The following is a 25,411-nucleotide window of genomic DNA, read 5'->3' on the forward strand; positions in this document are numbered from 1 at the left end:
CTCTAGTTTCTCCTTAAATCCATCTATATATCTTGCTTCAACCACTCCCTGTGGCAGCAAGTTCCACATTCTTAATGCTCTTCGGGTGAAGAAATTTCTTCTGAATTCCCTATTGAACTCCTTGGTGACTTTCTTATATTGAAGGCGGGTAGTTATACTCTTCCCCACAAAAGGAAACATTCTCTCTGTACATCTTTTACACCGCTTGTTAGCCTTTGTTTTGGAAGTGAATGTTATTCATTCTTTTGTCTTTGTTTGTCTGCCAAATAGTGTTTGAGCTATTGAGCTGTCCAGGAATCTTACTTGATGTATTTTACCATACAAGAAGAGTGAGGTAAGAACCCATGCAGGACTTGTATTTTTCTAGGAGTACAATTTTTTGGGTACTTTTATTGTACAATCAGGTTTACTTGGCTTTTACGTCATTTACTAGCCCTGGTTTTAGAAATTAGTTTCCTGTGGGGAAGAGTATTTTCATTCACAAGTATTCTTTGAGCTGGCCAGCTGTTCCGTACCTCACTTGGTGTAGTCTACTGGTTGAGAAAAGCAAGGCAAGGGTCAGTGTCAGACTTGTGTGCCTTGCCTTTACAATTTAGCATTTAATTTAGCATTACAAAACAGCATTCTCAGCCTTGTCACGTGCCTGTGGTTACCTTGGTGAACTTGTGGCATGACTGAACTCTTGTTACTTGGGAACTCCCCTGAATGTTCTCTATTACAAGCCCACTCTTGATAATGCTGCAGCATTTTTGTTCCAATAAAATTAGTCATTCAATAATTTAAAATAAGCAATGTAAATAACACAATAAAATGGCAAATTAATACCCTCAAAAATTCAGGTTATCAGGTTCCTGTGATTTCACCCATCCCACTATCACCAAGACAGCCCAGCAACTGATTGCACAGATTTACCTACTCAGTCGAGGGCCTGTGGGCTACATGAATCTGCACCACTTATGGATGACTTCCTGCTTCTACTAGGAGTGAAGTCCAGCAGTGGCATTTAGACGTGGCCTGGAGTTAAATACACTCAGGCCCAGATGGAGGGGGGTCTCTGTCATGGTGAAATTCTCGAAAATGGCTGAATTAAGTGCCACCCCCAAACCAGGCATTTCCCATCTTCGCAGGCGTGGGACCAGAGTCAAGCTGGGGTTCACGCATGCGCAAATCGGAGAGGTAGCTGGCCATTTAAATCACCAACTGCCTCCATTGACTTCTGATTTTTGTACCCTAGCTGCGTGAATCCTGAAGTGCACAAGGTAGAACAGGTAAGAATAGCTCTGAATTTGGTGGATTCATTGGGTAGCCTTTGGAGAGGTCAGGTACCCCTTTGGATAGGGTCCCGGGACACCGTTGAGAGAGGTAAGGCACCTTTGGGATTGTTAGAATTAAACATGATTATGCACCTTTTACGTACAAACTCATTGGAACTGTCCAGTTGTCAAGGAACTGTCAAATTGTCAAGGAGCTGTCCAGCTGTCCATAAAGTGCCAAAGCTGTCCATGTACTGTCCAAGGATACTAGGTGAGTTGGCTTGGAGGGTGTAAGGGCAAAGGGTGGCGTGTGCAGATCATGGGGTGGCAGGAGTTGGCACTAAATTGGCATGGGGGTATGAGGGGCCAAGTGGGGTGGCTAGAGGGCTTGGTTTGTCATGGGGGTATGAGAGGCCATGGAAGGTGGGGACATGGTTTGGCATCAATGAGGTGTAGGGTGCATGTGTGGGGGGTGGGAGGGGTGAACGGTGAGGGCTAGAGGTGTGTTTTTTGTTTTATTATTATTTTGATTTATTTAAACACAGTGCCAGAGCACAGAGGCAGGCCTTACGCCCAGCCTGCCTTCACACCCAGCAACCTCTGCATTCAATCTGGGATTGCCCGGTCTGACTCCTACTTCAGCCAGCCCTCCCCAACCGAAAATCCGTGCTGTAGGCGAACATTTTTAAAAAGTGTGTTCGCCGAGCCAGGAAATCACCCACCTCTGCGCAACCGACCTGGGGGTGAAAATCAGGACCCGAGTTTCCTTTTTTCCCCCCTCAGAGTGGGTGAGTTTTGCACTGACATCAAAACACACTCACTGAAAAGTTGCCTCTACCATGGTCTTGCTTTTGCTGTTTTGTTCAAACTGTTGACAGACATCATAGTTTCTTATGTAGGTCTCTATGTCCTTGTTTATCGGACATAAGTAAATCATTTCTATAAGTCTCTGGCGACAACCTTGCATTCTATAAGAGCTTAATTCACTTCTTTGCTTTGTCTCCTCTTTCACATGAAGTGGTACCACTACTCAATCTGCCTTGAACATTAGTCCATCCTGCGTGATAAATTAATCCCCAATCGTGAAATGCAAAGCAGGCTGGAGCGGTTCTGAAGAAGAGTCATACGGACCCAAAACATTAACTCCGTTTCTCTCTCCACAGATGCTGCCAGACCTGCTGAGTTTTACCAGCATTTTTGTTTTGATACTGGAGTGGCACACCGCTGCTGTCAGGCAACTGTGATGTTTGGCAAATGGCAGGGATATGATGGAGTACCCCAACTGCCCCTGACCTGGAATGGTGGGACAGAAAGCTAACAATGTTTTTCACAACATTGACATTCCATTATAGAACTCTCTCCCTAACAGCACTGTGGGTGTACTTGCATCACATGGACTGCAGCAGTTCAAGAAGGCAGCTCACCACCACCTGCTCAAAGGCAATTAGGGATGGGCAATAAATGCTGGCCCAGACAGTGAAGCCCACATTCCATGAATTAATTAAAAAAAACAAAAAAAAACCGTGCAAAATTCCTTAATGGCTGATTTTAAGCCTACCCAGTGCTGCAAGTAGGGCGGATGGGTAGTTAAAATAGCACTTATTGCTGTATTTCAAATATGTTAGCACCCTCTACCATTTTAACTGCTGGATTTTCAGCAGCATTGGGGCTGCCGCAAACAGTTGGGGTCTTCTCAATGTTTAAGTATCTGGTCCAATTATGTAATGTGGAACACCAAAACCATCTTAACTCCCAGTTATGAAGGTGGCACTAAGTGACCTGACAGTGAATCCTGCTGCAGGCAGCAATTTAATCAGAGGGCACTCAGGCATGACTTAATTTGTTGAAAGTCTCCATTTGGACAGGAGTAGGAATGTTGCCCCCACATGCTGCACTGCACTCCGAGTTAAAATCGGGCCTTTAGACTTCACACCTAAAATTGTTTTCTGTGGAAGATGTTAGTGCTTCCATGTTGGTTCTTCCTGCTGATTTTGTAGTTAATTTATCTATGTTGATGCAAGCTTTCAAAGCCAGTTTTAGTTCTTATAAAAGTCTTTTGCAAAAATTCTTGTTAGCTTTGGGCCCCAATAACTAGTCTGCTCTCCAACCACCCGCAATGGAGGCAAGAGGGCCTGGGGGGTGGGGTGGGGAGGGCGGCGGAGGAGGGGGCATTAAAAATTGAAAAAGTGAGGAACTCAACTGCAACCCATTACATAAGCACCCATTGAGGCTTTTATAGTTGGTGCGCTTTAATTGGATTGAATCAGTGTCCGGTCCTTGAGAGGTGGGACATTTTATTAACATATTCAGGGCTCCCACAATGCAACTGGGAGCCTGATTTAAATTTAATAGTTGCTGTCTGGATTTCCCAGGGCTTGGGAATCCCAGCAGTGAAAGGGAGGTGAGAATTTCAAGCTCTAAGGAATTCATTTTTTTTATATAGAACTTCTTGTTGACCAGCACTAGGAAGGCTTTGTGTCACCTTTCTCTCCCAGTTGCTCAAGGAAGCCTTCAGCTTCCATTCTGCCGAATGTGCCTCTTACTCCCTCATGCCGCAATCACCAACCTCCCTCCTCCAGACTCGTTCTCTAAATCTCTCCCCCGAGGTCAGAAACTGATCTCCCTCAAGCAACAAAAATTTACAATTAAGTCCTGCTGTTAGATTCAGCAGGACCTTCAGGATCCTGGTCTTGCTAGGTTTCCCTGCACAATTTTTCCATCTCAGTGGAAATATTGCGGCTTCTATCTGATCCGTACCACCCTCCCTCAGCTGATGAGTCAGTGTTCCTCCGTGTTGACCTCCACTTGGAGGAAGCACTGAGGGTGGGAAAGGCGCAGGGTATATTCTGGATGGAGGACTTCAATGTCCATCACCAAGAGTGGCTCGGTAGCACCACTACTGACTGAGCTGGCCGAGTCCTAAACAACACAGCTGCTAGACTGGGTCTACGGCAGGTGGCGAGGGAGCCAACGAGAGGGAAAACCATACGATCATATCCTCATCGACCTGCCTGCCGCAGATGCATCTGTCCATGACAGTATGGGTAGGAGTGACCACCGCACAGCTGTTGTGGAGGCGAAGTCCCACCTTCACATTGAGGATACCCTCCATGGTGTTGTGTGGCACTACCACTGTGCTAAATGGGATAGATTTTGAACAGATCTAACAACTCAAGACTGAACATCCGTGAGGCGCTGTGGGCCATAAGAAGCAGCAGAATTATACTCAAACACAATCTGTAGTCCAGCATATCCCCCACTCTACCATTACCATCACCATCAAGCTAGGGGATCAACACTGGTTCAATGAAGAGTGCAGGAGGGCATGCCAGGAGCAGCACCAGGCATACCATAAAATGAGGTCTACTTGCATGCCAAACAGCATAAGCAGCAAGTGATAGACAGAGCTAAGCGATCCCACAAACAACTGATCAGATCTAAGCTCTGCAGTCCTGCCACATCCGTCATGAATGGTTGTGGACAATTAAACAACTCACTGGAGGAGTTGCCTCCACAAAAGGCATTGGATAGTGCAAAGGCTATGGGCCCTGACAATATTCTGACAATAGTACTGAAGACTTGTGCTCCAGAACTTGCCGTGCCCTTAGCCAAGTTGTTCCAGTACAGATACAACACTGGCATCTACCCAGCTATGTGGAAAATTGCCCAGGTATGTCCTGTACACAAAAAGCAGGGCAACCCTACTTACCGCTCCATCAGTCCACTCGCGACCATCAGTCAAGTAATGGAAGGAGTCATCAACAGTGCTGTCAAGCGGCACTTGCTAAGCAATAACCTTCTCACTGATGCCCAATTTGGGTTCCACCATGACCAGCTCCTGACCTCATTACAGCCTTGGTTCAAATATGGACACAACAGCTGAAGCCCCGGTGAAGTGAGAGTGATTGCCCTTGACATCAGGGCCGCATTTGACTGAGTGTGGCATCAAGGAGCCCTAGCAAAACTGAAGTCAATGGGAATCACAGGGAAAACTCTCCGCTAGTTGGAGTCATACCTAGCACAAAGAAAGATGGTTGTCATTGTTGGAGGTCCATCATTCCAGCTCCAGGACATCACTGCAGGAGTTCCTCAGGGTACTGTCCTTGGCCCAATCATCTTCAGCTGCTTCATCAATGGCCTTCCTTCCATCAGAAGGTCATAAATGCGGATGTCCGCTGATGATTGCACAATGTCCAGCACCATTTGCGACTCCTCAGATACTGAAGTAGTCCATGTCCAAATGCAGCAAGACCTGAATAACATCCAGGCTTGTGCTGACAAATGGCAAGTAACATTTGCGCCACACAATTTGTGCCAGGCAATCACCATCTCCAACAAGAGAGAATCTAACCATTGCCCCATGACATTCAATGGCATTACCATCACTGAATTCCCCACTATCAACATCCTGAGGGTTACCATTGGCCAGAAACTGAACTGGACTAGCCATATAAATATAGCTATAAGAACAGGTCAGAGGCTAGGAATTGTGTGACAATTAACTCACCTCCTGACTCCCCAAAACCTGTCCACGACCTACAAGGCACGAGTCAGAATGCGTGATAGAATACTACTCTCTTGCCTGGATGAGTTCAGCTCCCACAACACTCAAGAAGCTTTACACTATTCAGGAAAAAGCAGCCCGCTTGATTGGCACCACATCCACAAACATTCACTCCGTGAGGTGCTGTGGGCCATAAGAAGCAGCAGAATTATACTCAAACACAATTTGTAGCCCAGCATATCCCCCACTCTACCATTACCATTGAGCCACTACTAAATTTGGATCACACAGCTCCATTCGCTAAATTCCCACATCATTCAGAAAATGTCAAGTATTCAGATGCAAGATTGGCCCTGCAATAAGGTTATTTAAAGAGCCAGGCATACAGCTTGCAGTTAAGGTGATTTTGTTGAACTTCTACTGTTGCAAAGTGGCTGAAAGAACTGTGTTTTTGGATGTGTTGTTTTGAGTTCCAAGTTTTGGCAGGGAGTATTGCTGCATCCTCACAGGTAAATAAGAGGATTTTAGTAACCTATCCACACAAAAGCTGCATCAGGAATGGGGGCTGGGACTTTGTCAACAGTGTGCTGCTCCTGATGTCATAACCAGGACTGTGTGCTATAATATTCTTGGTCTCATTTTGCTCACAGAGTATTTACAAAGTCTGCCGAGATAAGGAAAACGTTAACTGTATTGGAACACATCTTGCGGTAAGCTACATCTCACCACCAGGTTGTACAAGAGAGAGCAAGATCATGAGACATTGTATCACTTCCAGTGATGTTGCATATGGCATCTCATTAGCATATCACACAGTTAGAATTAACCCCTTATACTACATCTCCCCTCACCCTCAAGTCTCTGACTTCAATTTTTTTTTTTTACATAGGGACAACCGCTGTGGAGAATTCACTAGTCTACCTAAACAGGTCTTCAGCTCCTTTGGAGTAGTTTGGGGATTTGAGTCCTGCATGTGATCTCTTAGGCTCTTCTGGGCAGAAGAAGAATTTGTAGATGACTTAGGGTAACCAATTTAGTTGTCATCTGGATCTCTAGATGAACACAGCATCTCTGGTCTGTTTTCACAAGCCCATGTAGCAGCTGATGCTTCTTTCTTTATCACCGCATATCTGTTCAGTCGTGTTGCAAGGAGCTGGAAATTCTTTGATCGGTCTTGTCTTCTGTGGATCAACTCTGACACTAGATGCATCCGCAATATGCCCAAGGAACTTGACAGTTGGCTGCAAGAATTCTCATTTGTTGTTGGTGTGATTTGTTGTTCCTGTTTCCTGCAGGTGTTGTAGCACAGCTCGCACTCTAGTGTCATGTTCTGTCTGAGTGGATCCATGGATCAGGATACATCCATGTGACATGCAACTCCATCCAGTCCTTCTAGGATATTTGACAGCATCCTCTGAAAGATTTCTGGCATTGACGTGACTCCAAAGGGTAAATCTGTTGAAGCTAAACCTCCTAAACAGTGTAATGAAGGTTGCGAGTAACTCAGACTCTTCATCAAGCAGTAGTTGCCAAAAACCCCTATCTAGCTTTGTGAAGATTGAACTCTTTCCCAATTTTGCTAAGCTCTTGTCCATAGATGACACAGGATGAACTTAACATTCAACTGTTTTATTCAGCTAGGTAAGTTCTATGCAAATCCGTTAGGTTTTGGCACTGGGACCATACCCAAGCACCTGTTTGTTGGTGCTGTCACAGGTGAAATAACCCCTTCATCGCTTCAATTTCCTTTTTGCCAGAGTGGATGAGGAAATTTTCTGGGTGTAAACAGACACACTGGATTCGTGTCAGGATGTAGAGTGATGCAATATGCTGTCTTCAGCTTTCCTAGTCCTGTGAACAGCTATGGAAATTCAGCTTTGAAGTTTTTAGGCTGATCTTCTCAGTTTTCCAGTTCCCCTACTCTGCAAATCGGTATGAAAGTCGGTACAGGCTTTCCCGCTTAAGAGTGAACACCTCTGGTTCAGTATCACATATAAGTTTTCAGTGATTTTTCTCTCTCTTTATTGAAGGGTTGCATTCAGTTGTCCTATGATCTTGAGTTCTATACCTCTTGGCCCGTGTAGTTTTATGCATGATGAGAAGTTTTCTCCAACCACAGTTCAGCATCACAAAGAACTGAAACAGTTGCACTTGACTCTAACTTAAAGTGTGTCTTGTTTCCCTTTACTAGGATATCAGCACTCCAGTAGCTTCTGTTTGTTTCCTGGATCTATCCAAATAAAGGCATCTTAATATAGGAACGTAGGAACATAGGAAAATGAGTAGGCTATTCAGTCCATCGAGGCTGCTCCGCCATTCATTACGATCATGGCTGATCATATTCAATGCCCTTTTCCCACACTATTTCCATATACCTTTATGTCATCGGTATTTAGGAATCTGTCACTCTCTGCTTTAAACATATTCAATGAATGAGCTTCCAGGGTCATCTGGGTTCAAGAGTTCCAAAGATTCACAACCCCCGAGTAAAAAAAAAATTCTCCTCATCTCAGTCCGAAGTAGCTTACCCCTTATTTTGAAATTGTGTCTCCTGGTTCTAGACTCCCCCACTAGAGAAACATTGATATATACTGTGAACAGCTGGGGCCCAAATACTGATTTTTGTGGTACCTGACTATTCGCAGCCTGCCAACACCGGATTTTTTTTTTCATTCACAGGATGTGGGCTTCGCTGGCTGGGCCAGCATTTATTGCCTATCCCTAGTTGCCCTTGAGAAGCTGGTGGTGAGCTGCCTTCTTGAACCGCTGCAGTCCATTTGGTGTAGGTGCACCCACAGTGCTGTTAGGAAGGGAGTTTCAGGTTTTTGACCCAGTGACAGTGAAGGAACTACAATACATTTCCAAGTCAGGATGGCGAGTGACTCGGAGGGGAACTTCCAGCTGGTGGTGTTCCCATCTATCTGCTGCCCTTGTCCTTCTAGATGGTAGTGGTCGTGGGTTTGGAAGCTGCCATCTAAGGAGCCTTGGTGAATTTCTGCAGTGCATCTTGTAGATGGTACAAACTGCTGCCACTGTGTGTCAGTGGTGGAGGGAGTGAATGTTTGTGGATGTGGTGCCATTCAAGCAGGCTGCTTTGTCCTGGATGTTGTCAAGCTTTTTGAGTGTTATGGTAACTGCACTCATCCGAGGCAAATGGAGAGTACTCCATCACACTCCTGACTTGTGCCTTGTAGATGGTGGACAGGCTTTGGGGAGTCAGGAGGTGAGTTAGTCGTCGCACGATTCCTGGCCTCAATATTTATGTGGCTAGTCCAGTTCAGTTTCTGGTCAATGATAACCCCGAGGATATTGATAGTGCGGAATTCAGTGATGGTACTGTCTTTGAATGTCAAGGGGCGATGGTTGGATTCTCTCTTGTTGGAAATGGTCATTGTCTGGCACTTGAGTGGCACAAATGTTACTCGCCACTTGTCAGCCCAAGTCTGGATATTGCCCAGGTCTTGCTGCATTTGGACATGGGCTGCTTCAGTAGCTGAGGAGCCGCAAATGGTGCTAAACATTCATCAGCGAGCATCCGCACTTCTGACCTTATGATGGAGGGAAGGTCATTGATGAAGCAGCTGAAGATGGTTGGGCCTAGGACACTACCCTGAGGAACCCCTGCAGTGATGTCCAGGAGCTGAGATGACTGGAATCCGACAACCACAACCATCTTCCTTTGTGCTAGGTACGTCTCCAACCAGTGGAGAGTTTTCCCCCGATTCCAATTGACTCCAGTTTTGCTAGGGCTCCTTGATGCCACACTCGGTCAAATATGGCTTTGATATCAAGGGCAGTCATTCTCGCCTCACCTCAACACACTGAGATGGACACACATTTGGACCGTACTGACACCATCCTTTAGGCCCCTCATTTTCTTACCTTTACTCATTTTTCCCACCACCTTCCACCCCTCTCCACACCAAGGACGCCAGGCCCTTCCCACTTCCCTCCTCCATGCCCACAACTCCACTGTCTCTGTCCTCCTCTGGATCACTTTGGCACTCCTTCATGCTCTTGATCACCCTCCACAACCCCCCTCACTATTGATTCACCCTTGCCAGCCCGAGGCTCCATGTAAACTGCCATTCTTCTTTATGCTGTAGGAAAACCGCTGACCTTACAGACACTACACAAAGCCTTTGCACGCCAGCTTTAAATGATCGTGAACCAAGTGCCACAAAATTCACTTGTGCTGCTGACTTTATCCTGAGGGTAGGACTTCATTAAAAACTATTTCATGTTAATGAATACTCATGGCACTCATGAGTACAAGTACGAACCTGCCACAGGTCGGCGTAATGCTCAACATGCCGCTGACCTTATCTCTATATTTCAACAAGCCATCAGGAAATCAAAATTTCACGTTCCACTTAATTAAGTCACGCTGCACACCACATTTCCTGCTCTTGCAGGCTCCATAAAAGCCCCCTTGGGGCTGCAGTTGCAATACCTCTGGGTTTGCAACATAGCAGAGAGCTAGGTCAGAGACTTTGGAGAGGGCAAGCTCTGCATGATACCTTCTGCCAACTTGGAGTCGGACTCCTTCATGCTCCTTGATGGTGACAGGAGACTGTCTGGCAGGCCAGACAATGCATCAAGCATTTTAGTATACATGCCCATCAACACTTTCCGGTATGCTACCTCATTAAGGTCCTCATTTGAGAGCCCCATAGCAGGACTCATCTGCAACCTCACCCTCTAGTGAGCTGGCACGCAACCATCCATTACACCTGGCTGGCTGCAGCCCACTTATGCCCATGACTCAGCATGTGCAGAACCCTACTCTATACTACCCTCTAAGGCATGTGCAAAGCCAATATCTGAGTTGGTAGCTGCAAAGTGTCAGAACAAGTAATGGAGCCTCTCCATCAGTGCTGTTCCACTGCTGTCTTTCCTCTTCCTGGGGCTGTTATAGAGTGGCAGCCAGCAGTTCTTGAGTAATGAAAACAAAAAAAAACGCTGCAAATATTCAGCAGGTCAGGCAACATCAGCAGAGAAACAAGAGTTAATGTTTCAGATTGGAGACCTTTCTTCGGAACTGGGAAAAGTTAGGAATGTGTTAGGTTTTAAGCAAGTGAAAAGCGGGAGGTGGGGGGAGGGTGAGAAAAAGACAAAATAGAAGTTCTATGATAGGGTGGAAGACAGAAGAGATTAAACAACAACAGGTATCATCGTGCAAGGCCAAAGAGGGTGGTGATGGAATAAGTAAAGAAACAAAGAAAGACTTGCATTTATACAGCACTTTTCATGACATTCAGGCATCTCAAAGTGCTTTACAGTCAATGAAGAACTGTTTTAAAGTGTTGTCACTGCTGTAATGCAGGAACTGTGGTAGCCAACTTGCACACAGCAAACTCCCACAAACAACAATGTGATAATGACCAAATAATCTGTTCTTGTGATGTTGATTAAGGATAAATATTGGCTAGGGCCTGCTCTTCTTCTTTGAAATAATGTCGTGGGGTCTTTTACATCCACCCGAACAGGCAGATGGGGCCTCAGTTTAACATCTCATCTGAAAGATGGCACCTCTAACAGTGCAGGACTACCAGACTGGAGCGTCAGTCTCGATTTTTTTTTGTTCTCAAGCCCTGCATTAGAATTTGAATCCAGAACTTTGTAATTCAGAGGCAAGAGTGCTATCAATTGAGCCATGGCTGACACTCCAAAATACGGGTCTGGAGATGGTGTGAATGGCAGAACGATGAACAGCTGCTGTCCATAAGCAAAAACGAAAGATAAGCGAGAGTAATACCAAAACTGAAAAAAACTCAGCATGTGGCAGAGGTCTGAAATTGTTGAACTCAATGCTGAGTCCAGAAGTAAAGAGCCTAATTGAAAAATGAGGTGTTGCTCCTCGATCATACACTGTGCTTCACTGGAACACTGCAGGTGACCAAGGTCAGAAAGCAAGGTGGAGAATTAAAATGACGGACAATTGAAAGCTTAGGGTCACGCTTGCAGACTGAATGGTGGTACTCTGTAATGCTATTACCCAATCTTCATTTGGTCTTCCCAATGTAGAGCCGACCACATTGTACACAGCAAATACATTAAACTGAACTGAAAAAGAACAAGAGGAATCCCATCTTGGTTCTGGGAGGGAGGGGAAGGGGTGAGAACAGAAGTGCTGGAAATGAGATAGACACAGTTGACAGACTGGCAACCATAGTGGGAAAGGGGTGGAATTCCTCATTTGAGTAGTAAGGAAGGCATATCAAAAATACTGGTATGGAAGGTTGCATCGTCAGAGTGTATGCGACAGAGATGGAGAAACTCAGAAGACAGAACGGATTCCTCACAGGAAGCAAGGTGTGCGGAACTGTAGTCATGGCAGTTTTTGGAATCAGTGGACTTATACTGAATATTTATTAATCGCCTATCCCCAGAAATAGAAATGAGGAAGTGTAGGGGAGAGTCAGAGATGGATCATGTGGAGGTGAAAGAAGGATGGAAATTGAAAGCAAAGCTGTTGAAATGTTCCAGTTCAGGGCAAGAGCAGGAAATAGCACCAACATAATCAACAATGTCCTGGAAAAAGAGATGAGGGATAGGACCTAAGTAAGACTAGAACAAGGAGTGTTCCACATTTCACGCAATAAGGCAAGCATAACTAGGACCCATGCGGATGACCACAGCAACAGTTTTTATTTGGAAGAAGTGAGTGAGTTAAAAGAGAAGTTGTTCAATGTGAGAACAAGTTCAGCCAGGCTGAGGAGTGTGGTGGTGGATGGAGACTGGTTGGTCCTCCGTTCAAGGAAGAAATGGAGAGCTTAGACCACTCGGGTGAGGGATGGCAGTGTAGAGAGACTGGAGGTTCATAGTGAAGAGGAGACTGTTATGGCCAGGAAATAGGAAACTGTTGAGGTGTCAGAGGGCATTGGAAGAGTCACAGGTAGGGAGGCACTGGAGAAGGGAGAAAATAAGAAGAAGAAATCAGTTAGGTCCAGCAGGAACAGGCCGAAATGCTATGTTTACCAGGGCAGTCCTGTTTGTGGATCTTGGGAAGGAGGTAGAAGTGGGCTGTTCTGGGTTTGGGGACTATGAAGTGGCAAGCTGTCAGATCTCCAGAGCAAATGAGGTCAGTGACAGACCTGGGAGACGATGGCTTGATGTTCAATGGTGGGATCATGGTACAGGGGAAGTAGGACGAAGTGTCAGGGAGTTGATGTTCTTCCTCTGCAAGGTAGAGGTCAGTTTTACAGACAACAACAACAACATCACCCTTGTCAACAAGTTGGATGACAATGTTCGGGTTGGATCGAAGAGAATGGACTGCAACAAGTTCAGAGGGAGACTGAGTGGGTGAAGGGAGCAGAGAAATTGAGATGGTTGTTGTCATGCCAGGAGTTTTTAATCAAAAGATCCAGAGAGCTTAAGGGTCCAGAGGGATGGGTCCAGATGGAGGGCTGGGGTGAATACTGGGGCTGGGTAAAGGATCTGCTGTGTGTGGGAGGGAGCGGGGAGGACTCCTGGCCAAAGAAGTGGGCAGGAAGGTGAAGGCAACAGAAGAAAAGCTCAGTGTTATGCTGAGGTCAAACTTCATCAAACTGGAGGAAAGGGGGTGAAGCTGAGACCTTTGCTAAGGACACGTTGTTCAGGATCAGCAAGCGGCAGGTTGAGAGTATCATGAATACACAGCAAGGGATAAGATGAAAGGGACGGATGGCTCAGAGGGAAGTGACGGGATAGAAAGTTCTGAGGGGTGTTGGCACCCATGAGTTGTTGAATCTTGTGATCCTTCAGGTATGAGGGGCCAGCAGTAAAAGAGCAGGAAATTACAAGGATAGTCTTTGGGATATTTTATTGTATAATAGTGTGCCCATTTATTTTGGATGGCACCATACCCAGACATACTTTCAATCTAAACCTTTCTGGCAGTTCTGATATCAAACTGAACCCAGTTTGACTGGCAGTGCTACTGATATTGACATAAATTTCAATTAATTTTAACACCGCTCAAAGCATATGCTTGTATCGTAAAAGTAATTTCACGTCTACCAGTCAGTTTGGGCACTAACGTGGTAATATCAGTACAGGAGCAATGAAAAACCTGTAACCCCATAGGAATGCTGTTTGAAATTCTGTTCATCACTGTTTCCTTTTAGCTATCTTTACACCTGTTGGGTTATCTGTTGGATACTATGGCCGGGATTTAGCCCTCTGGGTCTAGATCATGTGGCGACCCACCATGTGAGAGGGACTCCCACCACACAATCTAGCGGGAAAACCTGCCAAATTGAACGATGCTATGGTGATCAATTAAACAGCCGGGAGTTTCCTGGGGAATCGAGCGGCAGGACGGGCGGGTGGGAAGTCACACACACCACAGTCATATCCGGGCACCATATTTAAAAGGCGCCCAGACAGCTACTCGTTCATCACACACTGGAGTTCAGAGCTGGATATGGCAGGCAGGAGTCTACAGGCATCAACTCCAAGGTTTAGCAATGCCTCACTGGACACATGTCTTCAAGCAGTGGAGGACAGGAGGGATGTCCTTTATCCAAGGGATGGGAGGAGGAGACCCATTGGCCTCACCACACTTGCATGGGAGGAGGTCGCCAGGATGGTGAGTGTCAATTCAACTCATAGGAGGACCGCCCTGCAGTGCGGGAAAAGAATGAAGGACCTCATCCCTGCTGCCAGGGTAACTGAATCCTCTACTCCCCATACTCACCTCACTGAATGGGAACTGGGATATGGTCCTCAAAGGCAAGGTCACCATCTGTGCTGCCCATGCATGAAAGCCCTTTGCCAGGTACAGGTGTGCTGCCTCATAGCCCCGCTGCAGTCCATGTGGCCTGCAGATAGGGAGACGACTGCAGGTTGCTGACTGAGCCACACTCAAGGTATAAATTTTGGGGGGGGATGGGGGTGCTGGTTGGCAACTGCAGACGCTGCTGCTGCCATGTCTCTGTTGTCCTTGTTCTTCTAGCTGCTGGAGCTTGCAGGTCTGGAGGGTGCTGCTGAAGTACCCTTGGGGTACTTTCATATGGCACACAGTTGCCAATGGGCTGGTGACGGAGATTAGAAGCATGCAAATGTCACCTGCATCACAAGTGGTCAGAAACCACCTTATATCTTTATGTAGGAGAAGACAGCACACAACAAGAGTGAGAGAGATGACGGGAGGGGGCACGCTCAATCTCCACTCCCTCTTACATTATGAAGAGCGGGCTGTTGAGCTGGCAGGGGAGGACCATGACCGTGCTTATGCTGACGCTGACAGCGAGGCCGGTCTGCCCCAGCCATCTAGTGAGGAAGCATGTTTAATCTCTGCACATAGAAACCTGAGGGTGATGCTCAGTGCAATGTAGGAGGTAGTCTATGCAGTCACTCACTCTCCCCTCTTTCCATTACAGTTGCCAGCAGGAAGAGGGTGAGGCCAGACCCCGATCCTGAGTCCAGCCCCAGCCCCAGTCTGCAGAGGACTGAGGAGGATGACAACGATAATGACATCTGCGTCTTCCGCTAGCCCAGAGATACAACCCCGGTGGGTCATACATCTATCTTAGGCTCGCTGTTATGGCGCAGCTGATTGTAAATGCTGAGTTGTTCAAATCCCAGGGGGAAACCTGAAACATCTGCCACAACTTGTTTTGCAATCTGTATAAATTTCGAGATGCGTGCCTTGAATTCAGTAGTAATAAGACCACCAAGTCTTATAGGTTTCTTACAAAACTAAATAGAAACTTCATTAATAGAAGAAATGATTTTAAATACAGACATAGATCTAGAAATTACTACTTTGATAACTTCTAAATCCCCTAATTAATCTAACTCCCAGTTACACTTGCATTAAGGCAACAGTAAGACACATAAATTTTAAAAGACTCAGGCAAAGAAATATGATACCCTGAGCAATCCAATCCAAAGTGAGTTTCCTTAACTTCAGTTCTCTGTAGACAACAGCTTGAGGCTTAGATGCTGAAGATGTTTCACACTTGTTATATCTTAAAATAACTGCCTTTACACATAGCCTTCTCTCCTTTATACATATTTTCCCTTTGAATGCAAATTCCCATTGTTTCACTATCTCTTTGGACTTTACCTCCCTGATCATAAAAATAATCATTGTACCAATTTTACCAGTAGTCTTTAGGAAAAATAAACACACTGTTTCTGAACTTCACCTGGCTAGGTGACACATTTCACCCCTCCTTTGAAAACAATCTAGTCTGGTTTATTCAAAAATGCAAATATCCTTTTACACCTTACATTCTAAACTTCCCCCATGTTTACCTACTTAATATTTCAAACCATGCTTATATTTTGTTACATCAAAGCCTCCAGACAGCTGCCTTTAATCCAATTAACTCTCTCTCTGTCTCACACACACACATACAGACACACACACACACACACACACACATACCAATAAATTCAAATGACCTCATTATATCTTCCTGACACTCAGAGTCACACTCTGGTGGTCACTGCACAGACACGTGGCTGCACCAGGAGGAGGCAGGGACAGCCAAGGTCACCGGGACTCCGAGGACTGCTGGAGAAGAGGCCAATGCTAAGTCTGAATCTGATGACAAGCCTCTGGGAGTGGTCCTAGATAAGATGCTAGAGATACAGCAAGAGGCAGGGGAATCATCAGGCAGAAGTATCGAAGGCTCTCAACAGAGTGGCATGAGAGGTGGAGGAGTCCGTCCGTCTGCTCTCTGATATAATGGCACTGACATGTGCGCACATCTAGATCTCCATGGGAAGGATGGCAGACGCCATGGAGAACCTCGTCCACCAGAGCGCCCAGTTTCTGCTGGAGATGTGTACAGACCTGCACTCCATCACTGTAGCCATGGGCGAGTTTTTGCAGTGGCTACGTGAGAAGGGGATGGGGCACCTAGACCTCCCTCCAGGTGCCCCTTTTCCTCAAGGAGTCAGGGAGGAGCCCTCAGGCACCCAAATGGAGGAGGAAAGTCCGGCAGACACCCCTGAGGCCTCCACTCAGGACCTTCCAAGGGTTCCCTAGCATTCCGAGTCCCCTTGGTGTATGACCCCATCAGCTCCGGCCTCTGGGGCTGCTGAAGGTGCACCTGCCCCAGAGCAGGAGACCCAAAGAAGGCCGGGGCCCTCCAGGCCTCGGACCTCCACAGGTCTGGCGCCAAAGTTATCAAAGACAACAGGACATAGTAGTCAGAAGGCTGGCTTCACCCTGCTGCAGATGTCAGGGGAGCACCTAGGCACAGTGGTAGGGCACGTTAAACTAAAATGTTCTGAGTTCATTCCGGTAGCATGTGTGTACAATCATTGTGAATTGTTGTTGCACTTTTGCAAATGTATGTATAGTTGCACTTTATGGAGGTGTGCTGTGTTTTTATTGTTACTATTTGTGTAAATGCCTGTGCGCGCTCCCCGCACTCCACAGTTCAAGGGGCTGACTCAGGTTGGGTCCGTCCCCCTGAATCATGCCTGTGCATGGAGGCATTAAACTTTACCAGGGCCCTTGCAAGCCATGTGCGAGAAGGCTCCCACACATGCTGTTCCCTTGCCCTCCATTGCCTAGTCTATAGAAGCACCACCAGTGAGATTTTCTAAGTGTCTTGCTATGACCTCCTTAATAATAGATTCTAGCATTTTCCGTATGACAGATGTTAAGCTCACTTTTTAAAAAATTTACTCATGGGAAATGTAATTGGATAGAGTCAACATGGTTTTATGAAAGGAAAATCATGTTTGACTAATTTATTGGAGTTCTTTGAGGAAGTAACAAACAACATGGATGAAGGGGAACCTATGGTTTTGCAATACTTAGATTTCCAGAAGGCATTTGACAAGGTGTCACAGTAAAAGCTGTAGTTTCCTGCTTTCTGTTTCCCTCCTTTCTTGAACAGAGGAGTCACATACGTTATTTTTCAATCTGATGGAACCTTTCCAGAATCTAGGGAACTTGGAAAATCAAAACCAATGCATCTGCTATTTCAGCAGCCACTTCTTTTAAGGCCCTAGGGTGAAGTCCATCAGGACCTGGGGACTTATCAGCTTTTAGTTCTAATAATTTTTTTCTGTACCCTTTCCCTAGTGATCGTAATTGTTTTAAGTTCCTCCCTCCCTTTCACCTCCTGATTCACAATTATTTCTGAGATGTTATTTGTATCCTCTCCTGGGACAAGTTGTTCCAGGAGGCATCCCTTAGATTAGGTAGAACTTTACATTTCATCAATGCTCAGGGACAGGAGGCTGTAACCGTGAGTAGGCAGGTATGGGGATCCAGCATGTAGTGATGGAGGAGCCCAGGCCCTTGATTTTGACCAAAATGTATGAGGCGGTTGCTACCTGTCCGGATGAGAACAAGGACTGCAGGGTGGATGAACAAACCGATCATGGCATCATGGCACAGTAAGCCATTCCCAGTCGGGGGTGGCGGAGCAAAAAAACATTGGTAGTGATAGGGGACAGTATAATCAGGGGTATAGATACTATTCAATGCAGACACAGCTGGGAGCTCTGAAGTTGTGTTGCCTGTCCGGTGCCAGGGTTAAGGAAATCTCCTCACGGCTGAAGAGGAACCTGGAGGGGGAGGGTCCAGTTGTCATGATTCACATGGGAACCAATGACATCGGTAGAACTAGGAATGATGTTCTGCTGAGAGAGTTTGAGGAGTTAGGGTCCAAATTAAATCACAGAACTTCAAAGGTAATCACCTCGGGATTGTTACACAAACTGCATGCCAATTGGCATTGGGTCAAGCATATTAAAGAATTAAATGTGTGGCTCAAAGAGTGATATGGGAAGAACAGGTTTCAATTCATGGGGCACTGACGCCTGTATTCAGGAAAGAGGGAGTTGTTCTGTTGGGATGGGGTCCACTTATACCAGGCTGAGACCAGTGTCCTGGCAAATTGTATAGGGCTGAGGATAGGGCTTTGAACTAACATAGGTGGGTGAGAGGATTCAGGTGAAGGGGGTTTTAAAATCCAGAGAGAAAAGTTGAAGCAATAGAACGGTGCAGCAATGTGAGTATAGAAAAGTAGAGTGGGACAGGCAGGGATAGAGAATTTAACAGTAATAGTGTATCAGTGAGTAAGGTCCATGTAGGATAGTAAAGAAATAAAATTAAATTTTATCTGAATGAAAAAAACAAGCAAAACATCTGCAATAATAGCAAAAGAGGTAAATGGTGTAGATCTAATCACCATTACAGAGGCAAGGGGTGGAATTTAATGCCCTCCCCTGTGGCAAGTTTGGTGGCAGGGTCATTTAATCAGGTGGAGGGTAGCGACCCTGCCACCTTCCCACCTCTGCCCTGATTATATCTGTGGCAGGAAGGCCAGTGGACGGTCTTTCCACCCCACCACCAATTGAGGCTCTTAAGTGGGCAATTAATGCTCACTGAAGAGCCCCATCCCACCATCATTGATATTCACCTAGCGGCAGGCAGGGGACTCACTTTGTGTGGGACCCAAAAAGCAAAGACTGTTGTGGTTGCTTGCAGAGTCCTTCGTTCAAAAGCAAACAGTCCCTGTTTCAGGGACCTGGCATCGGGAAGGGGGTGCGGGGGTGTGTGTGTGTGTGTGTGTGTGTTACTGAAAACTACCCTTGTGCCCTTGCTGCCAACACCCATCTCCCCTGACCCACCTCCTGCCTTCAAGCCTTCAATATTGTGCCTGGGTCCTTCAACGATCCTAGGCCTTGGGTGGTTGCAGTACTGGCAGCAGCCACTTTGGGTAAAGAAGTTTCTTCTGAATTTTCTATTTGATTTATCAGTGACTTAAAGTTTCAATTTTTGAGCTGAAGGAAGATGGTGCAGTACTAGTCATGGAGGCATATGTCTTATCCTAGAACAAAATGTGATGGTGGAGTGATATAGGGCAGGTAAGGAGAAAGGAGATCATTAAGGTGATAGAGAAATCCTAATCTTTCCAATGTCTCTATTCATGACTTCTTCCACTTTGCCTCTCTTTCTAACTCCCAGCCAACTGAATTAATTACATTTCACCTTGCTCACTGGCCAACTTGTTGCTACTCCCATTCTTTCTGCTACCCCTGACTCTCGTCTCTCCTTTTTATTTTTGTTGAGGATCTTGCTACAGGGCGATTACAGCACAGCCTAACTCGCTGTTCTTCCTTATCTCAGCATCTTCCTCGCTTCCCTGGAGCTGAACTCTTGAAATTCCTGTCTACCTCAGTGATGCTTGATTCAGTTAGTAGCAGACTCCTGAGACGGAAGGCTGTGGGCTCCAACTGACAATTCAGTTGAGTAAGGGGAAATACTGCATTGTTGAAGGTGTTGTCTTTTGGATAACTTATTTAACCAAGGCCCCATATGTCTTCTCAGATGTCATATCCTATGACAATATCTGAAAAGGAGTGGGGTATTTCCCATGGTGTGGTAGCCAACATTTTTTTCCACAACTACCACTACCAAAAAAATGATTGTCTGGTCATTTATTTGTTGCATGAATTGGTTTCCATATTTGCCAATTTAACAATATTGACTGCACTTGTAAAGAAAGCATTTTGTAATGGATGTTAATGTAAATGAAGATAATATAGCTGAATCTCCAATTATTCCACCCCACGCCCCCACCCCCCCGCCCCCCGACAATACCCCACCACCCAGATGTTGTTTTTATCCATGGGCTCATCTTGGAGGGATGCCTGAACATCCTGGGCTAAGAAGAAACTCAGGATCACATATTCCTTCTCTCAAGAGGACTGCTCTGCCTGGCTTCATGCTCACCATATTCTTATCCCAACAATTCTTACAGTGTAGCATCCTCTCCAAATACCACTTTTTTTTGCTGCCCTCCTTCTCTACATGCAAACCCCCACCTTCCTTCATCTGCTATTCATCATGATGACCATTGTCTATTTTTCAGCAACCCCACCCCATCCTCCCACACACAAAAACATCCCTGACAAGCCCCTTCCAAATCTTACATGCTTTAGCGAGATCATTTCTTATTCTTCCAAACTCCAGAGAATATAGACACATTTTGCTCAGCCACTCATCATAGGACAACCCTCTCATTCCAGGTATCAACCTAGTCAACCTTTGCTGTACCACCTCCAGTGTAAGTATATCCTTCCTTAAATATGAAGACCAAAACTGCACACACTATTCCAGATGTGATCTCACCATGTACAATTGTAGCAAGACTTATTTAACATTGTACTCCAATCCCCCTACAATATGCTGCTGGCCTTCCCAACTGCTTGCTGTAGCTGCAGGCTAACTTTCTGTGTTCTTTGTATTAGTGCACCCAAGTCGCTTTGAAGATAAACATTTATGAGTCTCATGCCTTTTAAAAAGTATTTTGCTTTTCTACTGTTACGACCAAAGTAAATAATCTCACACTTCCCCCTTCCCCACATATACTAGCATACTAGCATGGATAGATTCCCCACATTATATTCCATCTGCCACCTTGTTGCCCGCTCACTTAACCTGTCTATATCTCCTTGCAGCCGCTTTGTGTCACCCTCACAGCTTGCATTTGCACCTAGCTTTGTATTGTCAGCAAACATAGAAGCATTATTCTCAGTCTCATTGTCAAAGTTATTAATACAGATTGTAAATAGCTGAGCCCCTAATCCTCGAAGCACCCTGCTAGTCACCACCTTCCAACTTGAAAATGTTGCATTTATGCCTACTCTTTGGTCCTGTCCATTAACAAATCTTCTATCCATGCTAACATATTACCCCCAACTCGATGAGCCCTTGTCTTGCCTATTAACCTTTTGTGTAGCACCTTATCAAATGCCTTTTGGAAATCCAAATATAATAAATCTACTGGTTCTCTTGATCTATCCCATTACTTACATCCTCAAAAACAATAATAAATTTGTCAAACAACATTTTACTTTTATAAAATCACGTTAATACTATGATTTTCTAAGTGCATTGTTAAGACCTCATAATAGATTTCATCATTCTCCCTACGACCGATAACAGGCTGACTGGCCTAAAGCTCCTGGTTTTCTCTCTCCCTCCTTTCGAGGATAGCCTTGTTCCATTTGCTAACTTCCAATCTGCTGGGGTAGTTCCAGAATCTAGGGAATTTTGGAAAATCATAATCAGTGCCTCAAATATCTCTGGAGCTATCTGTTTTAGAACCATCAGATCCTGGAGATTTGTAGATTTTAGTCCCTTAAGCTTCTTCAATACTACTTCTAATATTAATTACCTTGATTTTCCTACTCTTATTAGCTCCTAAGTTACCCTATATTTCTGTCAGTTAACTTGTGTCTTCTACTGTAAGGACAAACACAAAATATTTGTTCAATATCTCTGCTATTTCTTGGCTCCCCAAGATAATTTCTCCTGTCTCTGTTTTTAAGGGACCAGCATTTACTTTAACTATTCTCTTCCTTTTTACTTTCCTTTTTTTAAATCACATTTTTTGTAACCCCCTTGCTGGTTTCTAAAACACTCCGAATCCCAAGGTTCATTATTATTATTCATTGCAACATTATTAGCCTCTTCTTTTAAACCAATAATATCCTTAACCCCATCAATAAACCATGGATGGATCTTTCTTGTTGAACTTTTGTTTTTCAATTGAATGTGTTTTTGTTGAACATTTTGAATTGTTTCCTTAAATATTTTGCACTGTTTATTTACTGCAATTTTACTACTTTTAGTCTATTTATCCAATCAACCTTAGCCAATTCTTCTCTCATACATATGTAATTGACTTTGTTTAAGTTTAAGATTCTTGTTTGTGATTGGAGCATGTTTGTTGCTTTCAAAGTCAATACGGAATTCAATTGTCTTATGATCGCTTTTTCCAGAGGATCCTTCATTATAAAATTATGAATTAACCATGCCCCATTTCACAATACTAGTTCTAAAATAGCTCTATTCCTAGTTGGTTCCACAATGTATTGATCCAGGAAACTGTCATGAAAGCATTCTACAAGTGCTATAACTACTGCTACCGTGTTTTTAATCTATTCCCACCAGTTTTTCTGTCTCTTGCTATTAATAATCTCCACCCATAGTGATTCTAATTCCTGATCTTCTCAGCCAAGATCCTTTCTCACTAATGTCCTTATGTCATCCTTTACTATCAGGGCCACCTCTTCTCCTTTTCCATTCCGCCTGCCTTTTCAGAATGTTGTGTACCCTTAAAAATTTATTTCCCAAACTTGGCCACATTGTCACCATGTCTCCATAATGGTGAGTAGATCCAAACCATTTATCTCTTTGTGCCACCAGTTCATCTATCATATTGCAGATGCTTCATGCATTCAGATAAAGAGCCTTTATTTTTTATTTTTTACTACTATTCCCTGCATGGACCTTGTTTATTGTTGCACTATTATTGTTAAACTTAAAGTCCCTTCCTGTCCTACCTTGCTTTTCTTTACTCCCATTGCTACACTGTTCTATTGCCTCAATTTTTCTCTTTGGATTTCTAAATCTCCCTTCGCCTGAACTCCTTCCCCCCGCCTCCCCCACCCTGTTAGTTTAAAGCCCTATCCACAGCCCTAGTTATACGATTCGCCAGGATACTGGTCTCAGCCTGCTTTAAGTAAAGCCCTTCCCAACAGGACAGCTCTCTTTTTTCCGAGTATTTATGCCAGTGCCCCTTTAATCAAAACCATTTCTTTCCACACCATTCTTTGAGCCACTAATTTACTTCTCTAATCTGCTTGACCCTATGCCAGTTGGCTCAGTTAACAAGCCAGAGATGATTACCTTTGAGGTTATGCATTTAATTTGGATCCTAACTCCTCAAACTCTCTCAGCAGAACATCATTCCCGGAAAAAGACTTTGGCAAAATACTAATGTTAAATGGGAATCCAACTCTAACGCAGCACACATTGTCTGCACCTACCACATGCTGGCTGACAGTTAAATTAAGATAAACTACTGCATATGCCACATCCATTCCTCTGTATATGAATGAAATCTTGGACTCTCAGGAGTGTGTTGGAGAAGCAGTAGGAAAACAGACATAATCCTATGCATCCTCTGAACATTCCCATAAATCCAGTCACATTGGTACGATGTTCAATGGAGAATTTAAAATCAATCAGTTGAACATGGAGCCAGACCCAACACAATATTGCTGAGATTCCAGAAATGTTTCAGCTACTTAAGCTGTTTCAGAGTATAAGATATAGCGCATGTTTGGAAACTCTTAGATGAGATACTTTCCATAATTACAGCCATGAACATCTTGATGGGTTCAAGTGAGACTCTCATGCTTGAGTAAGGAACAGAAAACAAATTTTGTTTAATTTGTATATGCAAATTCCATTTAATTAATTCCAGTCAAATTATGCTAGATACAATTTAGATCTTCTCCCAGAATTGGAAAAGAAACAGTGTATGAAACTTGGAAGCTATGTTCAATCTTTTGAAAAGAGGAACTATTAATGAGGATAATGACTAATTAGTTTTAATTTATTTATACAATTATGTACTAGTTGTTGGCATTATGCAAACAAACTACAGAAGGAAGCAACAAAACAATTTTCATAAATATCCAGGAAGATGTGACAAAAATAAAATAATTTTGTTGACTACCATGTTTATTTTTTCCCTTTTGTCAGGTTTAGCCACAGAAAATGACCCAATTTGTTTCTATGAAAGAACACCATAACATAGATACAAAAGCAAAAAACTGCAGATGCTGGAAATCTGAAATAAGTATAGAAATGCTGGAAATACTCAGCAGCTCTGGCAGCATCCGTGAAGAGAGGAACAGAGTTAACAGGTGGAATCTTGTGAAACTCCCGGGCACAGTAAATGAGGCGGGTGGGGGCATTTAATTGTGCAGAAGGCCAAAGGTCAGCTTCCCAATGGCGGGATGAAACTACAGAATTAAGTTAGCGGTGGATTGACAGCAGATCAGGCTTTTTGATGGGAATCTACTTTCAATATATTTGCATGTCTTTCATTCTCATTAAAAGGCAACCTCGCCAGAAGTTAGTGTCCCTCTCCAATTATGTAATTGGCAAACAAGAAATATGAGCCTTCAGATTTATGACTGCTTAAACATGGCATGCAGCAGGCGAGGTAGTCTTCCTAGTGGACTTGGACTGAGTTGGAACTGCTTTTTCTTCTATGGGATGCTTTGTTCGACTATTGGAGAGAAAGCATTGATGATTGAGATTGGTAGGTGGCAGTCGAAGGGAAACGGGGGATGGCTGTCTGGGGAAGGGAGGGATGTTGCAGCCCTATGAAGTCTCGTGAGGGACAGGGAAAGAAACTTGGCTATACAGGGAAGATCAATGTTAAAAGACAGTGGGTCAAGCATATGTGGGGAGATCAAGGGTTATACAGGGAAGGTCAATGTTGAAGTTCTGAGAGTCAAGGGTAACAGGGGGAAGGTCAAGGATGATAGAGGGATGGTCGAGGATGACAAGTCAAGGGTTATGGGAGGCTGTGCCGGGAGGAAGCCCAAGGGTCAATGATAGTGGTGTAGGGTGATGGAGGGAAGGTCAAAGGTGATTGAGGGAGGGTGCAGGGCGATGGCTTCCAGTTCCAGGGTCACTGTGTGAGTGCCCACAGACATGGCTACGTCAACAAGGAGAGTTCTCTGCCGTGAACCTCGAGGATGGAGTTGCCCACGGTGGGGTAAATGGAGACCAGCGTGTGGCAAAATCTAAGTACTGAGCTCTCAACTGGTCAAAAGTGCTCAGGACAGGAGGGAGGGCCTCATGCTGCCTCCCTGGGAAACA

At 44.8% G+C, this 25,411-nt stretch overlaps 1 long non-coding RNA gene across 1 annotated transcript in view; it reads right to left on the reverse strand.

Moving 5' to 3' along the window:
• Positions 1–25,411, reverse strand: part of LOC144683294 (uncharacterized) — a 75,260-nt gene that overhangs the window by 18,850 nt on the left and 30,999 nt on the right. Inside the window, exon 2 of the long non-coding RNA XR_013577224.1 lies at positions 10,554–10,692. This is a non-coding gene — a long non-coding RNA (uncharacterized LOC144683294). The remainder of the gene's footprint in view (positions 1–10,553; positions 10,693–25,411) is intronic.

Source organism: Cetorhinus maximus, chromosome 8 (assembly GCF_964194155.1).
Source record: "Cetorhinus maximus chromosome 8, sCetMax3.hap1.1, whole genome shotgun sequence".
Lineage (NCBI taxonomy): Eukaryota > Metazoa > Chordata > Chondrichthyes > Lamniformes > Cetorhinidae > Cetorhinus > Cetorhinus maximus.